This window comes from Patella vulgata, chromosome 9 (genome assembly GCF_932274485.2).
Source record: "Patella vulgata chromosome 9, xgPatVulg1.2, whole genome shotgun sequence".
In the NCBI taxonomy this organism is placed as follows: Eukaryota; Metazoa; Mollusca; class Gastropoda; family Patellidae; genus Patella; species Patella vulgata.
The window spans coordinates 18557743-18580828 of NC_065887.2; the positions used below are offsets into that span (position 1 = coordinate 18557743).

General features: G+C 33.8%; 1 protein-coding gene across 5 annotated transcripts in view; it reads right to left on the minus strand.

The window, feature by feature from the left end:
- Positions 1 to 23086, minus strand: part of LOC126831977 (octopamine receptor 1) — a 76204-nt gene that overhangs the window by 50945 nt on the left and 2173 nt on the right. For 4 of the 5 annotated variants that reach the window (XR_008789231.1, XM_050562648.2, XM_056103184.1 and 1 more), the window contains exon 1: positions 13882 to 14237. The exons of the other annotated variant lie outside the window; for it this stretch is intronic. The gene's annotated coding sequence lies outside the window, so the exon portion shown is untranslated. Of the gene's footprint in view, positions 1 to 13881; positions 14238 to 23086 lie in introns of those variants that run through there. 5 annotated transcript variants of the gene reach the window in all.

Consider the following 23086-nt stretch of genomic DNA (forward strand, 5'->3'; position numbering starts at 1 on the left):
TGACACAAGAAAACAAGGCTGGAAATACTGAGGAACTTTCTCGCCAACACTGGGATGAATATAAAGCTTAGGTTTGATACAGGTCAATAGTTCTTGTTAAGATTCAAGTCAAGCGACATTAAATGCCAATTCTCTCAAACTCTTATATAATTTTGTGAATAAAAGTGATAAAAGTTTTTTTTAAAAATTTTAATCTGGCCCGATGCAACTATTTGAATCTCTTTTATAGTATTTGGATGACAAAATAACTTTGAGAATGACAGCCACGGGAAATCAACTGTTATGGTGGGACAAGCTTGTTCTGCTGACAGAAAGAGAAATGGAGTTTAATGGTTCAATTTTATTTCCATAATTTGTGTGCATGTATATGTAAGGGTCTTTAGCAGAGGGAGGAACCTGGAGGGCCCCGAGGTCATAACTTAAATCAGAATTGACCAATTTTGAAAAGTTTAGGAATAAAATGTTTCTAAATACTTTTATTTGTGTATGGTCTGAAACTCTATATTGAACCACCTTTTGGCACGTTTGGGTCTTCAATAAAGTCACACATGAGTATACAACACCACACATTTTACTAAGAAAAAATATTCAATGAATTATTGACAATTGCTCGCCAAGTATACCAAATAATATGCTAAAGTTAAAATCTAGAGAAAAATGTTTCTAACACCCCAATAGTCAGTAAGTAATAGAGATAGATGATTCTCTGATAATAACATTAAAGATACTTTCCCAGAAAAGTATTTATCGGGCGTTTATTTCCAATAAAAGTATGGGAATTTTGGCATATGTGGAAAGTAGAATCATCCAATATTACTAAAAAAAATACTGGATTCCATGAAAAACACCCATGGAGTGCAAATACAGGGCAAAAATGTAAGGATTTCCCTAACCGGCAACCTGACAATTAGTGATGTCTGCTCGAGTAACGTCAAAGGTAGCACGCGAAGATCTCCTAATCTCCCAGCGTTAGTGAGTGCTTGATGTATATGTTGATAAACTTGATGGTGCAACAGTTTATGAATTAAAAACCACAGAAAAAAACTTGGGTAGTGGATAATCCAAGAATTTATTGGGCTTCGATCGATATTTGTAAGTCAGCGATTAAAGACATTGTCCTTCGGCTTCGCACCTGCTGCTAAGTACCAAGAGGTACTTCACGTGACACAAACATGACCTCTTTTGATCAATTTTTTATAGCAGGGGTATTCCCTGACAATTACAATGTTTTGAGAACGATTTGAAGCAAAATTATGATAAATTAATTAGTTTCAATATCATCAAATCACTCAGTTTGTATGCGGAAATGTATCTTTAACTGTTGAGTCCATTCATTACACCTGTAAGCATTATAGCCTGTACAGATGACTCGATCTGTCAAATTCTAATTGTTGTAACCAAAGAAATGAGCACTTATCATACCAGTCTAGTCAACCAGTTCCCTCATGAAGAAGAAATCACTGAATTTCACAACTATAAATCTTAGTTATGTTTGACAAGGAAAAGACGTGTCATGAATGTTCAGATCAGCACACAATTGTGTAAAATTTCTGAAAAGGAAATCCCAGAGTGTAAAAGACCTTAATAGCACTTATGGGGTCATTATACAGAGCTGTTAGTAGTCACTGCATATCTAAAAGTAATTATTACGCCTTAATATAATTACTGACTTTTCTTATTGGTTCATCAAAGATCAAAATGGTTTCCTTTACATTGTAAACCAAAAGGTTAACCCTAGGTCGCCTTCCTGATCACATCATCACAGAATAAATATATTTGTTAAAAAGTGGCGATTTATCACAGACCTTCCTAATGTGATCGTGAGACCTCTAATTAAATAACGGACACCCCGGACAAGTCAATCAAGTGTTTATCTAGACTGTTTTTCCATTAATTCATGTCATTATAAGGGCTATTTACAAATTATTTGCTAAAGAGATAGTCGAAGGTTAAATATCAAAGTCACACATTAGTAACGAATGCCTTGATGTTTCGACATCTAATTACTAGTAACAATATAAGTAATTTAAGTCTGCCAAGTCTATATGGTAGTTGTATTGGAACCAGCAATTCGCCCATTTTTGCCAGTAGCGGTTTGATCTTGATCGGCTAAGAAACCCAGTATATTTCGCGCTATTTAGACATCATTAAGTACATAACAAAATCTATCAATAGTTTAAAAAATCCAGGCCCTTTTCGCATTAAGTCATAAAATAAATACCAGTACATATATATCAATATTTCTAGAAAAACAAGTTTGAGTTCAAGAATCAAATAATATTTTTATTAAGATTGTCATCGTCATAACCGTAAACTACATAAATATGATCGATGGGCAAAAAAGTGAGAGCCCGGAGTGGGACAGCTTCCCAAAACATAAATCTTGAGGTTATTGTACTGTAACTGTCCTGGGCTTAAGTTCTCAAATTTACTTCCCTATGTAATCAGAGAACTTTAATAACCATTTAATAATCACCAGAGAACTTCAATAACCATTTAATAATCACCAGAGTTTATACAGTAATGAAGTTAAAAAATAATTAAACCATGACATACAATGGACAGGACTATACAATGGACAGGAGGAGAGCATGATGTCATCGCTGCCATCTTGGAATTGTGAAGGCATATATACTATTCAAAAAAAGTAGGGGATATTTGATTTTGGGGGCATAATACTAAAATATGCAAATGACTACGAAAAAAGTCACTATAGAACCTAAAAGAAGAAACATTTCCAGTTACATGTGACGCCCAAACGCACCAATAGCTACCGCATGGAATGCAGGTAATGCTTGGGATCATCATGGGGGTCCAACCCAAGATTTGCACGACTCTGACTTTGAATGTTACAGTCATTGTGGCATTGAATTCCAGGGTGAAAACGTCAGTTTAATTGTTTTAGTGACCAGAAAACAAATTTTGATTTGCGTCGGCTTACCCAAAATGAAAGGTTACGTGCCCTTGGCATGCTACAGATCGGCACAACACAGGCGGTTGTGGCGCGGACGATGAATGTTTCTCAGTCTGTCATAAGCAGGCTATGGTCCAGATACCGTGATACACAATCTGTACAGGACAGACCACGCTCAGGTCGACCAAGGGCGACAACTCAAGCCCAGGATCGATTTATCCGTACCTTGGCCTTGAGAAATCGTGTCATCACAGCAAATCAGATCAGCGCTCGTCTTCAAACAGACACTGGTGTGAGAGTGAGTGGCCAGACGATTCGGAATCGACTGCATAGGGGTCACCTTCGCGCCCGACGTCCTCGCGTGATCCCTTGTTTGAGAGATCATCACATTCAGGCAAGACGTCGTTGGTGTAGGGATCGTCAACACTGGGATAATCGACGCTGGAGCAATGTGATGTTTTCAGATGAGTCAAGGTTCACTGTTGATTTTTTGGACAGACGTAGGAGGGTGTGGCGTCGTCGAAACGAGCGCTTCCAAGACGTTAACGTCATCAGACATGATCGATTTGGGGGTGGTTCTGTTATGGTGTGGGGAGGCATCACTGTTGCTGGAAGAACGGCTTTACATGTTGTTGCAGGGCGTGTTACAGGCCAGTACTACCGGGACAACATCTTGGCAGTCCATGTTGTGCCGTTCGCACGACGTCATGGCCGCCGTTTCATCTTCCAGGATGACAACGCAAGATGCCACAGGGCCAGGATCGTTACAGGTTACCTCCAACAACAGAACATCACCACATTACCTTGGCCAGCACTGAGTCCCGACCTCTCCCCCATCGAGCATGTCTGGGACATGCTTGGACAGAGGTTACGTCAACGTCAACAACGTCCTGCCAATGTCCAAGAACTTGCTGCTGCGTTGCAACAGGAATGGGACAATCTGGACCAAAATGACCTTAGACGTCTCATTAGGAGTATGCCACGTCGGATCAATGCTTGTTTGGCAAACAGAGGAGGATTTACCCGTTACTGACTTGGTTGTGATGCTGTGGTAACTTTGCTGTTTGACCCCGGGTATCATTTTACCCTTATAATGGTCAGTCTGTGCCTTACTTAGTCTAACGATCATTTGGAATAAATCGATGAATGTGAACTTCATTTCATTTTGTCATTTGTTTCTTCGTCAGTTTCATTAGGTGACTTTAATAACACTTAAAATCAAATATCCCCTACTTTTTTTGAATAGTATAAAATCAGCGCTCAATTGTCCGAGGAACAAGTAAAACCATGATTCATGTTGACTGTACTTGAAGTGGTAAAGCAAATAAATGATTATTTTAATTAGTTGGGGATCTGCTCCTGGTCCAAAAATGTCCATACTTAGTGCTTGCAATAACTATTTAAGCATGCATATGCTACCCTAGCTCTCATTAAGTAATGGGGGGGGGGTAGGTGGCCGAATAGTCAACGTGTGTGGGTTGTTGGCTCACAAGGTCTGCCAAAGATCCCTACACACAAGGGAATTACTGAATATAAAGATAAAGTACTGCTTCTGATAAGGCCAAGAAAAACATATTCATGTTTATGGTTACATTTCTAAAATAGGGTTAGTCATTTCTGGTTTAATTACTGAGTAAGGTTCTTGAAAATTATATCGGAATGTCAGCGATGAAATATGTCCACAGCAAACAATGCCAGGGTATGAAGAAGGAGGAGAAAATAAGTTTAGCTTTCATTCAACCCAAAACTATGTCATTTGGGACTATCCACTAAACATGCATATATTTTTATTTCAATAATTGGCTTGTGCACTCCGGCCTTAAGCTGCCGGAAGAAATCAGGAAGACATACAAGGTTAGGCAGGCAAGCTTACTCCTTGTCAAATTTCAGATCGAAACCGGTTTGGCACAAAGGTTACATCAATGATCATATAGTTGAACTTTGACTGAATGACATCAACTATATTTATATTTAACTTTTCTTATATTCTAAACTCTACTTTATTCTCTACACATGTATATGCCTCCCATAAATCAGTGCACATATCACCTATAGCTAGATTAAACAGTCAATATCATTGACTAATCTCTTATATCATATTTCCAATTCTTTCAGATCGTACTCTCACGATTACTATTAAAATGAAATATGAGCTATTATAAAAAGGGAATCAAAATATGAATTTTGTGTTAATCACATTGTTACTATCACACTCTGTAACCAATATTGGTAAACAGATGGCTAAGTTTACCATCAGTCTCATCTTATTTCGTGATAAATATTGATTACTTTACCACATCAATATATCATGTTATTCAATTAATGGCTAACTGTGCACTATAGAAATATCATAATCATTATCATGGCGTCTATATTTACAGAGACAGGATTTTTAGATTAGACTTTTAGCAGCTTTAAATAAATCATAATGAATTGATAAATAAATCAAACATGGATAATTTCAGAGAAAACAAGAACAATTGATCTGACATATTCACACCTGATTGTAAATCATATTTTTGTCCACTAAGATGTGTTCTCTCAATTACAGTCTGAAAATTTACCGGAATATATGATGCCTCAGGGAAAACAGTATAGTGGTTATAGGGGGGTTGGATGGCCGAATGGTTAGTGCATACATGCTGCATCATAAGGTCTGACATTGGGTCAACTGGCGTGGTTTCGATTCCCTGGTTATACGTGTACGTGACTAGAGGTAGGGTCGCCTCAACCTAGTGGGTTTTCTCTGGGTTCTTCATTTTCCTCCCATTGCTTGAGACCCCTATGTGCAAGCAAATTATTGAAATAAAATGAAACCATATGTTAGTCCCTAAATGACCTAGTTTGTGTTGAGTGGACGTTAAAACCCCATTTCTCTCTCTATAGTGGTTATGTGTTATGATATGTTATAATTAAAATCTAGAATATTTCAGATAATACATTATTAATTTTAAAAGTGAAAGCCTTCAAACTCAATTCATTTAAACTCTCTGGACAACAACTATTATATTCCTTCAAAACATTAATTATGTGAGTACTATTAAAAGGTGACTAGCTAATGATGAATATAATTGCTTATTGTTTATAACTTTTATAGATGGGAAGTAAATGCCAATATGTCCTGTCTCGTGAACATGCGAATCATATGATTAATCTATTGTTTTCTTTACCATTTTTTTATTTCTTATATTGTAAATTACTGATTATATTGAATATCTGATTTTACTTGATACGTTATTCTTTTAGGTTTATTTGCCTTAGTCGCATTAGGGGTCACGGTAGCTAAGTGGGTAAGACGCTGGCTCGCTAGCCTGGAGGTCTGGTGTTTGATCCCTGCATTGGCCAAGAAAGTTCATCCAGATTTTCTGCCGTGGTTCCCCCTTGTCAATGATGCAGGACAGAGAGTCTGACAATGACAGCTGTCTGGTTGTTTGGATGGGACGAAAAACCAAGGTCCTGTGTACACATTGGCGTGCACGTAAAAGATCCCTTAACAGTTGAAATTCGATATAAGAGTAGACCGTAGTGCCGCAGTTCGAGCACGATTTCCCTCATAGCACACTGTATGGTGTATGCCCGTCTTCATTAGCCCAGTTCGGAGCAGACCAGTAGGATGTTAAACCCATTTCATTTCTTAGTAGCATTATAGGTACTAGTCGGCTATCCGCGGTCCCGTAAGTGTATGTAGATTATCATAAGAGATTATTAAGCTCATTTAATAAATAAATTATCATCGATCAACTCTAGCCATTATGGCAATTTTTAAGAATTTAACATATTTCAACACAATGCTTTTTATACAGGACCTTGTTGTTTTGTTTTCCATTGAAAGGGGCTATCAGGATCAAACTGGTGAAATTGCTGATCTCGTATCCAGTTTTGTGGTTTGAACATGAGATTAACAATCAATCAGATTGCTCCCTAGACTTTAGAGGTTTTTCAAGCCAGGTTCACATTTGCCAGTAGTGGTGGCTGCGATGAATGCAAGAAAAGTGTGTCTAGTTATTCAAATGGGACAACAATAGTCTAAAACACATTCCATTCCGTTTGTAACTGCATGACTAGTTACGATCATCGAAGTATCATAATTATAAACATTCCATTATATATACAGTTAAGTTTAATGTATTTCTTCCTCAGGCTCATAATGAAAGGATCTGATTAGAATTTATCCTACTTTAATGTCCACACTTTGTATATCGGTAAGGCCATCAAGTTCAATATTAACCACTACAATAGTAGGATAGGATTAAGATATAGTCAATAGGAAATACCAGTAACAATTGTCTGCGATATCACCTCGGTGGAAGCGGACGTTAAATAAAACTAACTCACACACACCAGTAACAAGTTCAATCTCTATCTAATTTATTCTACAATTGTATATAGAAATAGTATTCACATTGTTTATTAAATTCTATACTCTTACAATAAATTCTTGTCATACCCTCTTATACGACAAATCATTGTTATATCTGCATTGAGCTAGGCAATAACACTTATAAACTTCGTCGCAATGCAGATCACCAACTTGCAAAGTCAAACCGACCCTTTACATCCTTACACTGATCCTTGTAAAAGGCCAACAAACCCTATTTATTTGAAAATGATGAAATTTTCAATCCTGAGGAAATCAATTCAGATATTTCTTAAACTACAGATGCACACCCAGCTAATAACGAATAGAATCTGCCTAACACAACTGATACTCAGAACCCAAATAACTCCAAGGAGTCTAATACACAAGGCGATACTAATATTCCTAATACACCTGATAAAGACATGACAATGACCTAAACACTGACCAAATTTGAGGAAGATCAAATTGTTAAAATTTTACAATCTTCTAAATATCGTGGGCAGTTTTGGTATAAAACTAGATTAAAGAATGTTAAAGGGCCACAATGGATTATTTGCGATTTATTGCCCCAAGATCTGGTAAAATAATTCCATGCCATGAAAACACAAAAAGGTTTCATAAAAAAAAAGAGGTGCAAGTAAATCCTTTCATTATCATTGAATATTTTATTTGATCACACTTTTTATTAACCCTCTACTTATTACATCATTTTGGTTACAAATTTTATTTTAGTGAGTTAATTAATTCTCCATCTAAATATGTAGGATTGGCAGTATGGCCTTAATTACCTACACGATTAAGTTCAAATCATGATTGGTTAAATTAATTATTTGGCTACCATACTAATTTCATTGTAATACTATGTTTTATTTTATATATATTCCTTATGATTGATGATGTAACATTGGCATTATATAGCATTTGTTACATACTGGATGGTATTTCAATATTACTTTGATTTATTTATTACTTATATATTGGTCGTGTGACGTTGGCAGTATGGCTTTAATAATATTCATGACAGTGCAAATGTTGAAGGGTTTGATGAATTATATAGTTAACTTATTTTAGTTGAAAATATTATTATAATTTATTGTAAAATGCATATTTTCTTATATTTATATACATGTAGAACATGTTATGTTGGCTGTATGACCTTAATCATGTACATGAAAATGGCAGTATCCCAAATCAAGATGACAAGGAACCCAATTTTTCCGGGGGAACCATGTCACCATGGTCTGTCAAGACCTCAAATTACTTTTCTATGGTCTAATTAATTATGGGTTACCTTTATATTGATATGAAATCTTAGGATATAGTCCTCATTATAAGTAGTCTAATAAAAATAACATAATTATATGTATGTTAATTGTAATATTATAAGCTTATTTTCTATGTTTATAATCTTTTTTGCATTCTTTAAATATTTTAATCTATGTCTCAATTGTTGTGTTTGTATTAATTGTAATGTATGTATCTGGCCCCATGAAGGAAACAAGTTAGGTAGGAGATGCAGATAACAGGTTTACACTTATATAACTTATGCCAATTTTATACTTCTTTAGTTATCATAATTCTGTAGTATCTATACAGTTCTGGATATTGTCTGTTATGATTGTTATTTACTGTACATGTATCTACATAACCTTCTACAATTAGCTGAATCAAGTGTTTATAATTTATGAATAAGAAGAAACCAGTATGATATGAACTGTCAACATCAATAATAACCAAGCTGGTTACAAATCTCTTAAATGGCAACAGTGTTTTAATCTACTTGAGGAGAATCTTGTCTATTATTCATCATGCTTCACAAAATCACAGATTCGATCACCATTAATAATCCTGTTACATACAGAAATCATAGGAGAACCATTATTTATCATGTCACACAAAAGAGGCTCAAATAATATGGTTCATTGTCAACAAGAATTATGTTACATATGAAAGTCATCAGAGAGCTATATTAGGCTACTTATCAATTAACTATACTTGCTACAGTTACACAAACAACAATAGAGTAGATGGTTGTAAAGATGGTAACTAGAAATTCCCAAGTTATTTATATTATTTATGTTCCCCTTCATTCAATAACACATCAGAACAGCCTACGCCATATTATTTTATCCTTTATCGTCATCGATTATTAAATAACCAGGGCGTCATCAAAATGGCAAAGCAATTTAATATCCATGGAGGGATTTGAAATTCAAGCAAAACAAAACAATCTTATAAACATGATGACTGAAGTTTTGTTTCAGGAGAAAGCTAATTATGTCTTTAAAGGGTACTTGTCAATTCCTTTGAGGTTTATGATATATTTCTTGAAACTAAATACTTAACCAGCAATTGTAAATTATCCTGAAAAATGTATTTGTTGCCAAAAACATTAGATGTTACGAAATGCTTCAAGAGAGGCTAAATTTAGAAGGTGCAAATTGGAATATAGCTGCCATTATGTGGAACACTTGCAAGATGGTGAATGGTTGAGTTCTGTATCATTCATTATCATACTTTTAGTTTAAAGGAGCTAAATCGCTAATATTTGGGACCTGGAAATTGAAACAAAAGGGTTGCAACGCATATAATAATGTAATATGAATGTATATAAACTGATTTACATTCAATCGTTTCTGTTTTTGCTATAATTTCTAATCAGTTATGTTCAGTAAAATATGCCATAAGTCTAAATCGAATGCCAATCTCTAGCGACAGGTTATTCCAGTCTACACGGATAGTATTTACTGCGCATGCTCTCCAGATAAGAATATGGCATCATTGTTTGACATGACTTGTGGAATATGTTTATCCTTGTTCTTTGAGTCCCCTGTTACAAATGGCGCTGAAATGCATTAGGGTACACGATTCGTGTACCAATGGTAAAATGTTTATTTTGTTTTAAATATTGGATATCAGAAAACCGGTAAGATCACAACATCAATGTTGATCTAAATTGACAAATAATTCAAGTTTTCAATGTCGATGACTTTGGATGATATTGAGTTAGAGACTTAGCTCCTTTAATTATAGTGAAAGAAACATATTTTTCTAAAGAGCAGGAACCAGATAATTGATGATAATAAGCTTTTAATGAATACAATAACATCAACAACCTCATATGCAGTCTGTGTACTACAAGTCCATTTGATAAGTATGGATGTCACTGGGTACGAAGCATACACAAGATCAAAGGTAACATTTGTTCAGTAACATCTAAGCAACCTATGGATAAGGGTGTTGTTTTTAGTAGGGTTGAAACGCTATGTTGTGCCACGATACGATGCGATACAGTATCATGTCCTAGCCCAACGATAATAATAATAATAATAATCTCATTGATATAGCACTAGTCCACACAGAGTATGCTCATAGCGCTTGTGATTCAGTTCTGTACAATAAAAGTTTAATACCAAAGCACCACTAAACATAATGTTTAAATAAATATGTCTTCAGTAAGGTTTTGAATGTCCATAAGGATGGGCATTTTTTTAGGTGGATAGGAAGATTGTTCCAGTATACTGCTGCAGTGTATTTAAAAAATCGCTCCCCAAAAAAATTTCAAGTTGTAATTAGGAATCGTTAGAAAAAGTTTATCATTTGTTTGAAGGTTTCTAGACGAGGAAGGTGCAGTTCCATGCACGCTTTTACCGTGAAATTGATTCAAAGTTATATAGATAAAATAACATTAATATTTAACCAATATTTTTGGCACCTTTTTTTACTCAAATTGAATAAAAATGTACAATCTCGGACACAAAATTATGTATTCAATCATACAGTCACACAGACAATTAAGTCAAGTCAAACAAAAGTCAGGTACACACACATATATGAATACAATCCTGTATAGTGTAATTGGGTATGACATATTTTGCAGACTGAAATTTCATTATTGACTTTCCTGTTGCCGTTTACGTAGGTAACAGAAAAACCGAAATGGTCCCACACTTTTTATCGGTAAGATGCAGGTAGTTTTTCGATCTCAACTTCACACAGTGTAATTACTACTGGACATTGACATAATAATTGTCAAAAGAAAAATACCCCCGAAAGTTAAATTTTAACACTTTTTGTAAGGGCAACTGGCATCGCAAAGAAGAAATGAGTGTCAAAGGCAATTAAATTGGTGTAATTTTGATGGCTTCTGGTATTTTGTCCAATGGAAAATATTGTTTTATCAAGTTTGTGGGTTGTATTTTCCACAAGATTAGTAGGTCAGTTTTTGTAATAATATGAATTAAGTCCTGGATGGCCTAGACATATTATTATTCTACTCGGATTTTTCTTTACAATGAAATTATTATTATTATTATGGTACTTTTTATAGCCCATCTTTCACATAAGTGCCCAGATGTGCTTTACAATAAAATATTTAAATAGATTAAAAATAAATAAATAAATAAAATTAAAAAATTGTATAACACTTAAAAGAGGTTTAAATGTTAAAAATCAAATCATTAAGCATTTAAAAGGAAAGTTAAGAAGTGTTATAAAAGGCAATTTTAAAAAGATGCGTTTTGAGTTTTGATTTAAAAACAGTTAAAGAATTACAACATCTTAATTGATGGGGCACCTTGTTCCATAGTTTAGGTGCTTTAAATGAAAAGGCCCTTTCTCCGTAGGAAACTTGTTTGGCATTACGTTCAATTAATATGAACATGTCTGAGCTGGAATGGAGCTGTATTATAGGTTTATAAAATTGGAGGAGATCGGATAAGTATTTTGGTGCTATGTTGTTTATGCATTTAAAAGTAAAATTTTAAAGTCAATTCGATAGGGCACCGGTAACCAATGGATTTTTACTAGTATTTCAGTAAAATGACAGTAGCGAGGTGCACGGGTAATGAGTCTAGCAGCAGAGTTTTGTAGCGACTGAAGTTGATTAAGAAGTTTCTGAGGAACACCATTAAGTAGAGAGTTGAAAGTGTCGAGTCTAGCAGTGACAAGGGCTTGAACCAAGGTCTTGATTGTATCATCAGGCAGATAGTTTCTAATTTTACTTATGTTGCGGAGGTGATAATGTCCTATTTTACATATGTGTTTAATTTGTGATTCCATAGACATGTGGCTGTCAAATATAGCTCCGATGTTTCGAGCGGAAGCAGAGGAGAAGATTGTGGCATCACCAACAATGATAGGTAATTTCTATATGTCCTAACGCCTAATTAATAAAATAATATCGCGATATAGTATGAAATATTACAACAGCTAGGTTCTTCAATAAGTCTGGAATGGTTCTTCAATCTTTTAATTACTGGAACTTATATCTTACAAATGATAATAATTCAATACATCAATGTACACTAACTTCCATAATAGTGGATGACTGACGCAGCTGCTACTAAGTCGGGTGACCTGATGACTGCCTATTGATATTATACATTTATAGCCTTTTTATATTCTAAGCATAAATGGATAAGCTCAAGTGTTGACATCAAAACATATACTATACAGGATTATCACTAGAGACACATAAATAAACAATAATGGATTAAATACTTAACTCATTAGCTTCTACCCTGATTGATATTAACCATGAAACATTAAATACTATCTAAAACTCAAATTGAAAAAAAAATCGCAGTTATCAATTTTCTTATAAAAACTATAAGAGTTTAAGTCATAGATTTTGTGGAAAAAATTGCAGCACAACCGTTCATGCCGGTGAATCGGTTCGGCCCTAGTTTTTTAGGTTTAAAACAAAAAAGATGGTACCAACAAGATTTGTGTCTGTGATATCACTACTGTGGAAGCAGACTTTGTCTCATAACCTGGAGATTCTATATGTTCGATCCCAGTGTGGGTCCGTCTTCATTAGCCCAGTTTAGGAGCAGAACAGTAGGACATTAAACCCCATTTCATTTCCCAGTGTGGGTCAATAAAATTCATTGTGATTTACCAAGGGGTTCCTGATAATGGACAAATCATAGTTCTTCGGATAGGAGGAAAAACAGAGGTCCCATGTATGCACGTATAATTTCCCTTATAGCACACTATAAGGCCTATGCCCTTCTTCATTAGCCCACAGTAATATAACTAATCATTCAATGAATATAAGACAGTAACTTTTTGTTATTCTAGAAATAAATTCAATATTGGCACAAAAATAAATTTTTAAAGTACCGGGTATTAATACTTCCCAAAATAAAAACTTGTAATTGGTACTATCAATAGATTGCATTATGTTTTATATTAAAATCAATAACCATTGATTTCAAATTGAAAATAGCATTGTCAAGCAATGAATGTACAGTAGTAGTTTTGGTTGCTTAACTTGCTGTGATGAGTACACTTAACCAGCAGAATTTGGAGGGGTGGCTTTAAGATTTTCTTCCAATAATGCTGTCAAGAACTGACGGAGCATTCTGAATTTTACTAACTCGATGGGGTACATCCTTATGACCAGTTGAACAATCTAAAATAACTCTGACCAATAGAGAATTTACAAGAATTGTGAATAAACAGATGGACGGACAGGCCAGGGTGACAACAATATACTCCCACATAAACAGTTAATTTTGGTGAACAAAAAATTGTCCACAACCCAAAATTACATTACTCTTAAGGAATATTGATAATTCACGTCCTATTTACCTTTACTTACAAGATATATAGAAGTTTCCTCAAATAATTCATTAAAACAGCTGGCAATAATAATTCTTTCATGTTTAGGATAGGAACCATAAATCTATTTCAATATATAGTATTCCATAAACCATACATGTAGTTTCTAACAGACAGCTACTTCCTACAAATTTGAATATGTGCCACTTGTACCTTGTCTTTCAATAACCCATTAAAACAAATTTAATCACCGGTACTCAAGATTCCATCTCAGTCAGGAACCATGAAGCACTTCTAATAATATCTTTCAATGTGTTGTTATTTTAGTAATGTTAAACTTTTAAAGAAAGTAAACAATTCTGACGCGCATGTAACATAAAAATAGGTTAGCACATAGACGCAGTTTGTTGTTAAGTAATCTAGTTAAGTGTTAGTGGTATTCTATACCGATTCACTTTGTTTGCACAAGGACACACCAGTTAAGAAAATTTCCTCCTTATGTACATTATTATTCATAATTATATTAGTGTCCATCATACATATGATAACTTTAAAGGGAGCTATCAATACATGTAAAATGTGCAAGTCACAGAACAAAAAAGGCCACAGAACACCTTTAATATATGTCAAGTTTATTATATCAAATTTTTTAGTCTAAATTGAACAGGGTTATTTTTAAATTTTAGAGATAGGAAGAGCCAAACGGTGTTTAATGTGTACTGTACACTAACTAGGTCATTTCAGGACTAACATTAGAGGGACCATAGCTGATTTAACAATCATCTGCCTTCCCTTCATAAAGGTTATTTCATGTTGTATTACCTTAACATGAAACGCTTTCTAACATTTAGAGAATTTATCTCAGCTTGTTATACAGTACAACTGACCTTTCTTTGTATCAGTTATAACAATGTTGATGGACAATCCTGCTAAGGGATACAGGAAATTTTGCATATCACATTGTGGACATGACTATAATATTATTAATTGATTGGTAATAAACAAAAGGAACACATCAGCATACATACCCATGACATCCATAGGCATTATGATCCATACCACAGACCTGACCATTCAGCTACCTAAGTCTGCTTTTTTTTAAATTGTTAAATCGTGGATATATTCGTCAATGCACACTAGATTCCCTTGTAAATCTCTTCCAGTTTATGTTTCAGTAATGTTAAAAGATCTTAATGACAAAGTCTGTCATAAACTTAATGAAAATAAATAACATTGGAACTAATATAGCTTAATCCAGACTTTAACATTGAGGGCGCCCCCCCGCCCCCATGTACAGTTTAGGCTAGGGTCCCATTATTTGTTTATCCACCTAAACTGGAATATAAAATATGAAAAAAAAACCTGTAGGGAATAAAGAAAAAACAATGATAAAATCTTCCCTATTCTTTGCACGTTTTCTGGTTTGTTTTTGTCAATTCAGCATTATTATCCAGTATTCACAGGCCTATGAATAGCGTGTCCCTTTAAATATTTATTATTACTATGTAAACTAGACTGATCATCATTCCTACATGTACTGGCAACTTCCTACCACTTATCTATTGACTAGAGTGATTTAAAGAGACATTGGTATGGAGGAAATTTTCTAAATTAGAAATTAGGGTGGCCAAATGTTCCTTGTGGGAAATATTCTTGGGGATATTAAGAGGCTAAACATATGTTTCAATTTAGAATTTCCTATCATTATTTACATCTGACAAGATTTGTTCTCAGAAAACGAGAAGATAAACACATTATTTGTCACGTCTATAGTTTGCTAGAGGCATTCGGTTTCATGTGTTAGATATTATCCATCCATTGCTGTAATCAAATAAGAGACAGTGTGTTCAATGATGAGAATGTATTAACCTTTAACAGAAAAGTAAGGAGTAGGGGGTATCAGTCAATCGCAAACAAACATTAAAGGAATAATGTGCACAGAAATCTTAAAATGAGAAATACTCGAAGAGTCCAAATTAAAACATTTAATAAAATACAGTGTTTGGCATCTGGTTATTCCAGTCTACACTGGTAGTATTCTCCTGTGGGATATGTTTAACCTCTTTCATCAAGTCGCTTCATTACAAATGAGACTCAAAAGCATTCTGGCATGCGAATTGTGCACCAGTTTTCAAATTTTCATTTTGTCTTAAATATTGGATATCAGAAGCCCATATATCTTTTCGAAAAAGGGCTAAGCTGTTTGTGTAATTTTCCAAAAATAAATATGTAACACAAGGCACAATTTTATGGATACACAATTACTGGGTGAGTTTCAGTGTTTCGAATTATTGCTGCAAATGTACATTATTATATAGAAACCTTTTTTTTGGTGATTAGGCCATTTGGTATCAGTCAATTGTGCACAGACGATTAGTCAATCTAGAATAGAACTTGGGCTTTTAGACCACTGTTGTTCAGTTCCCAACAGGGCTCTTTTTTCATTCATATTTGCCAATCTTGAGTGACTGTGAGTAAAAATAACCATTTGGAGATTTTAACTGGCAGTTGAATTAATTACATGCCATAAACTCAGAATGTAAAAGAATTTAACAATACATAAAAAAGTTATAGCTTTTATGTGTTAAAACACTTGACTTACAAATATATTTAAAAATTGCATAATGATAAAAATAGTTGTATATTCTTTGAAAAAATCTTGAAAATCTTTAGTAAATATATCAAAAAATTAACGCAATGGCAAAATTTTGAAGACAAAACGCTGGTTCAGAAACATCAATTAACCACCCTGGATCGTCTCCGCTGAACTTTTCATTAGCCCCCAGACAGGGCACTAACTACGAAAATAAATCTTCTGTTCTATAAGACAGTTTGAATTTAATCAGCTTTTGAACATGGTAGCACCATTAGGGCACAAGAAATTTTCTTATCCACTTAACAATCTAGGCATTATCAGATATTTATATATTTCCAGCCACATACAGAATTTATAACCAGCAACTATGATTAAAATACTAGACGTAGAATCTCTACCAATTACATACAATAAAATCATGGAATAAATTTATTTACCGGCATTCAGAAAGATCTGTTTTATCAAATATCCAACTATTGAATGATAAGACCGTATTAAAATAATTGGTGCCAATGAAGTTCCAAGATTAAATGGAATTGATGGCTCAAAATGTAATCAATCTATTTTGTGCCTTATATTTGGAAATCCATTCTGTCTTTGGTAATATTGATATAATGTGGTTTTTTGTTATGTATATATATATTATAGTGCATATAATGTTATCTAGACTTGATCACACACATCTCTAATAAAACTGGAATGGAACCGTCTGCAGGATATCAGTTTCTTAAACAAGCAACAGATTTTTGAAGTGCATGGTTAAACAACCTTCTAAAATTCTAAATATTTGTCAGTTATGTGACATTAGGCGTTACACATACAATTCTTGTTTTATATTAAAAAAGAAAAATTGTTCTGACCAGAGGTACATCTGATGAGAGGCATATCTAAAAATGTCGACAATTTGTACAGTCTAAATGCATCTAATGTGTATGTGCTCAGCGTATTCCTGAAGCAATGGCTCTTCTAAATATTCCTCTCTAGCCATTGCTGTACCGAGACCAAAATCTTGGGTTTTTGATAGTCCAATAAAATCTCTCCTACATGTAAGTACAGTAGAATCTGTATTCAGCGGCCACTCACAGAAGTGACCCCTTAAAGTTTAAATATTTGTTAGTAGGCCTACTGGTTCAAGTAAAATTGTATGCTTGGATGCATTAGGAGCAAATATTGATACTCGCATTGGTAAATTGTGCCATCGCAGAAGTTAGCTATTGGAAGTAGTATTTCTATCTAGTTTGTTGAAACACAATAGGCTACGTAACATGACAGTCCATTTCTTTGATTTGTTGAGCGCTGTGTGATTGTTTGTATATCCTGGGATGCCTGTCTAAAGTCTTGTACTTCCCTTTTGACTTGGTTGTAGGGAATTCTCCTTTTGGCTCATTTGGTAGAAATGTATGGATTCTGTGCCTGGATTCCCTACAAGAGCTTCCTGTCACTAGTAGCAGTGTCCATTATAGAGACAAATGTCATCTATGTCAGAAGAAGCTTGATAATTAGCCATTATCTATGTCAACAAAGGAACTTCAAGGGTTTATGCATACAACCATTAAGTCTCTCACAACCAGAATTAGAGAGAAAAATGTGATTGAATGTCAACACTTACATGTACTCTTTTCTATCAGTAATTTACTTGCACATCAGGGCTTTTAGAAGGAAACAGGAGTCGGAGAAAAGATACAAGCCTGGGATCAAACACTTGACGTGCAAAAATAACATACAAGATCTACAGAAGGTGTATTAGACAAACCAGTAATTGCATTCCATAGAAATGTGATCTTGTAATTCCAATTCATTTTCTAAATGCCATGTTGAAACTAGTTAATTGTACATGTATGTAATTATGCTAAATTACATGGATTAAATATTCTCTACAAGTGCATGTAGCAATAAGCAATTCATTGTCTCTAATTATTATCCTTTTTGTCATAAATGTGGTGACATAAGTTCATTTCAATATATGGGTAGTTTGATTGACAACCGGCAGTAACATGTATCACTCAACACATATCAAAGTTAAGCATAATATTATTATAATATATTTAAACATGCATTATGCATGAGCTAAATCTGCCCATTCCAGGTCTTTTTTCAGACCTAAAATGTTATCCAAATTATCAATTAGACATTAAACATACATTATGCAAGAGCTAAATCTGTCTATTGCAGATCTTTCTTTAGGCCTGAAATGTTATCTAAATTATTAATTAGACATTAATTAACCTATCCAGACCATAATCAACTCTAGATGGCATCGTTAGCCTGTGATCTTTGGTGGATTATGAGCTGATTTACTGCATAACTTTCCTTCACGATTTAACAATTAAATGAATAAATCGAGACTATGCTGTTTATCGTACTGACTTTAGTAATGATGATCAAGCCAGGTGGAAATTTCAATCGCTTAGTACACGGTTCATAGTGGAACAATTTGAATGAAATTTTCAGTAAATTGCCTTTACATTATCTAGTTTTGAACTATTATAGTGAGAACTGCCAACTCGTTATCGAATCTCCCATAATGTATCTTTAAGTAACGTATCAAGATCATAATCGACTCTCAATGCTATCGTTAGCCTGCGATATTTAGTGGATTTGAATACGTTTTGTGATGGATGATTTAACGTAAAAATGGATAATCAAGACTTTGTTCATTATCGTACCAATAGTAGTAATGACAACAGATCAGCTAACCTAAAATTGGATCACTAATATCTGGGTTTAGAGTGAAGCAATTTGACTGAAATTTTCACCATATTCTATTTCCATTACCAATTTTTAACTATTATTGCGAGAACTGTCTGCTCTTTATCTAATCTAACTTAATGCCCCTTTAAAGAGACAGTCATTCCAAGGATAAACCAAAAATCTAACTGGATGGAATTAAATACTATAATAATTATTACAGAACTACAATATTCAATAATACATAATATGGAAAGCAGCTACTTAATTATTTGGGCAACATTTCGAAGAATGATAACACTGAGAGAACACTCTTCAAAATGATTCCCAAATTCATGTAAATAAGTAGCTGTCTTCCATAAGTATGTATCATAGTTTATTGTTCTATCCAGTTACTAAATGCCCCTAAAAGATTATTGATACAATTTAATTGTCACAGTATAAATAAATGATTGTCCACAAGCAACTATATCATGCTTCAAGCTCTAGCTTGGAGATAGGGGTGCCTTCTCAATCTTGTTGGTTTACTCTGGGTACTCCGGTTGCCTGGAATAGGAAAGACCCCCTGTGTGTGCGTAAACATAATAAAATATGATAACTTGTCTACGGCATCCGAAAAAGAAAAACAACAACCCATGCATCTTTATCAAAATATCGAAATAGAGCTTAAATTATTAAATGAAATATGGTTTAAAGTCCAACTTTTCTGTATCAACTAAACTAATAAAGACAAGTGTACTGCATACAGTACGTGCTTATTTATATACAGCAATGATGAGTGTAGAAAGAATCGTTATGTATCACCATTCTGAATTACACTATGTGTCATTAACATACAATAAAAGAGAATATTATTGGAGAAATGGTGATAATCTATTGTCAAATGATTTATAGGAATATTGATACTAGTCCGGATATTACTATCAATAAAATTTACATCATAATATGTTGATTTTATTGACACTATTGTCCAGCCATAATGTATTCTATGAAAGAAATTTTGCCAGAACAGCAGCATTTTTGTCCACATTATCAAATTCCAACTGTCATGGGTTCTTTGACACACATGCCAGAGAGTGCATGAATGAACCTTTATTTTTTGTCCCCTCCGACTGGCTAGACGCTAAATCCTACAAGAGCTATCTTAGCCATGAACCCTGGACCTCACACAGCATGTGGACATTATTGACTAGGATAAATATATTTTTCAGATATAGAATCCCCTTAAAGTTGCATTAGAGTACGGTATGTAAGAGATAAATCTGCCCATGTTCGTCAATTTTCTGGCTTCATTCATAATTTTGTTCAGAATAAAGTATCTTGATCGAAATTTATTCATTTTTCATTATCTTTTTTTCAAACTATTACAGCTCTTTATCTAAATTATAATGCATCTTTAAGAATAAATTGTCCATTCATCAGCTTGCAATCGTAGCAAGGCTAAAACTTGTCAACAAAAAAAATATTTCTGGTAAATGATATACTCTTCCAGGTAATTTGGATATCTTTTCGAATTGCTAACTACCTAAACCTTTCGTAAACTATGTGGACGTATACGGCTAGTCCCTGGATCCATTCACTTTTTTTGAATTGTCTGTATGTTTGTGTTTTCCTGAGTATGATGTCCTGTCCTAGTATTTGTTTTTGTGTAAATTTTGTGTGGTGCAGTCCCCCTGCACTTACTATTAGAGAAGCTACTGTCAAATATCATTCTATACAGCATTTCAAAACTTTCCAAAAAGGAATAATCCCCTCCCCCCCCCAAAAAAATCAAATATGTTTAAGTACTAGCTGTGAGATTTGCAATTTGTAACAATTACATATATATGTATGATGTCATTTCGCTGCATTCTGACAACTAATGCAGTCAAAGTATCAAATGGGTGTCATATTGTTATACTTTAGATGTCTGTCCCTTATGTTATAATTTATTAACTTTACGTAATTTGTCTTAGTTACGACAGAGACACATTTATACTAGTCTTCGGTATATTTCAAATTCATCCTTAATTTTCATTTTATTGCATATTTCAAAATTTAATGTAATGTTAGTCCCAAAATGACCATGTATTGTGCTGATGAGACAGTAAACTCCATTCCTTACCTATTATGATTTTATCAATTAAACACAAAAAGTGAACAGAGAAAAGTATTTTGTGTATACCATTACTTGTTTATTCTCAATTAGAATCATTTCTATTTTAAATCTACTGCTTTATCCATTTCAAGATCTGGATAAGAACTGGCACAGATGGAATTGAACTTGTTTCAGGAGTATGCTATGGTCTTTATGCATACGTTCGTCGTTCGTTCGTCCGTTCTTGGTGTTTAACGTCTGCTTCCACATAAGTGATATCGCAGACAAGACATAGGAGAGCCGAAGCTGATTTTATAAAACACTATATACTTTACCATTAGAAATAATTTGAACTACAGGATCTTATAGTATGATTCAGATTCATCAGGTGGCAGCCAACAGTATGTGGCTTAATTGATTAATCCCCAAATGATCTATTATTAGGACTAAATAGACTTTGATCAATACACAGGTAAATAAGATAATCCCTTATTAAGCTATTTCATGGATATAATTAATTACAAAACAATGTGTATTAATAATCTAGCCATCAAAAGCCCCACCTCAATGCAAACCTGTATCAAACTTATAAGTATAAATGACAAAATCTGAGATTAAAATCTGAAATCACCTTGGTGGACGCGGACGTTAAATAACGCTATTTCACAGATCAAAATCCAATAATTTATATTCATGTTTATATGTATGCTTTGATCAATTTGATTTATGTCAAAGTAAACTGTTCAAATGTGTTCATCAAGTGTACCGTTTTGATTCGTGATCAGACAAACACTATACAATCAAATCATTACAACAGTGGAAATTTGTTGGTCAGTCAAATAATTTACATAAAACTGCAAACTAATCCTCTTAAATCTTGACATTGGCTGATACAGATATATTTTTAATGAAGAAAAATTTAATTTAATCAATGATGCTTTCATTTGTTTACAAAGTATATACAACATAATACAGGTGACATTTTAGCATCTGCTTGCCTGCAGGTATATCTTATTAGATTACATTAATCAAGGTTATAAAAATTGTTATAAAACAGACCTACTAGACTAGATATAATTGTTATTGATATAAATGATTAAATATTTTAAGTAAATACAGTATATGGTAGGCTACTGTAAAAAGATACATTATATAATTTTGACATTATTTTCTGAAGTGATTTGATTTTATTTAAGATTCGTAGATCTTTAGAATCAGTCAACATTCTTGATATTGTAACTCATTGTCAAGAGTATTGGTTGCAATAATCCCGGACAAGACAATTTAATCAAATCCACTCAAACGTCATTATGTGACCTAAAATTTGACCTTTGACCCTTGTCACCTTTGAACCACTCTTAAGCAAGGTTTGTTCAACTTTTGTCTCTTAATTGATATTTTTGGTTTCCTGACTTGGTTAGCTAGCTTTTAGGCTTTGTTTCAGTTATGGACTCTAAATTTTAATTATAGTCATTCATTAGTGACCTTTGACCTTTGTCACCTTTGAACGAGTCTTAAGCAAGGTTTGTTAAACTTGTGTCGCTCTTAAGTGATATTTTTGGTTTCATGACTTGGTTAGCTAGCTTTTAGACTTTGTTTCAGTTATGGACTCTAAATTTTAATTATGGTCACTAATTAGTGCTAATTAATTAAGCTCTTAAGTAGCATTAGCACAACATTGTATGCTCTTAAGTCATGCATTCTGTTTCTTAGTGTTAAGAGTGAAACGCTTGCCAAAAAATTGTAGATGGACATTGAATTTTAACTCCCATTAAATATGGGAGGGTTAGGGGGAATGCTCCCAGGTATATGCAAAGGTTACAAAACTTAAGACTTGGCTTTCCAAAATGATCTAGGGGTAAAATATGTGTTGTAAACCTCAAA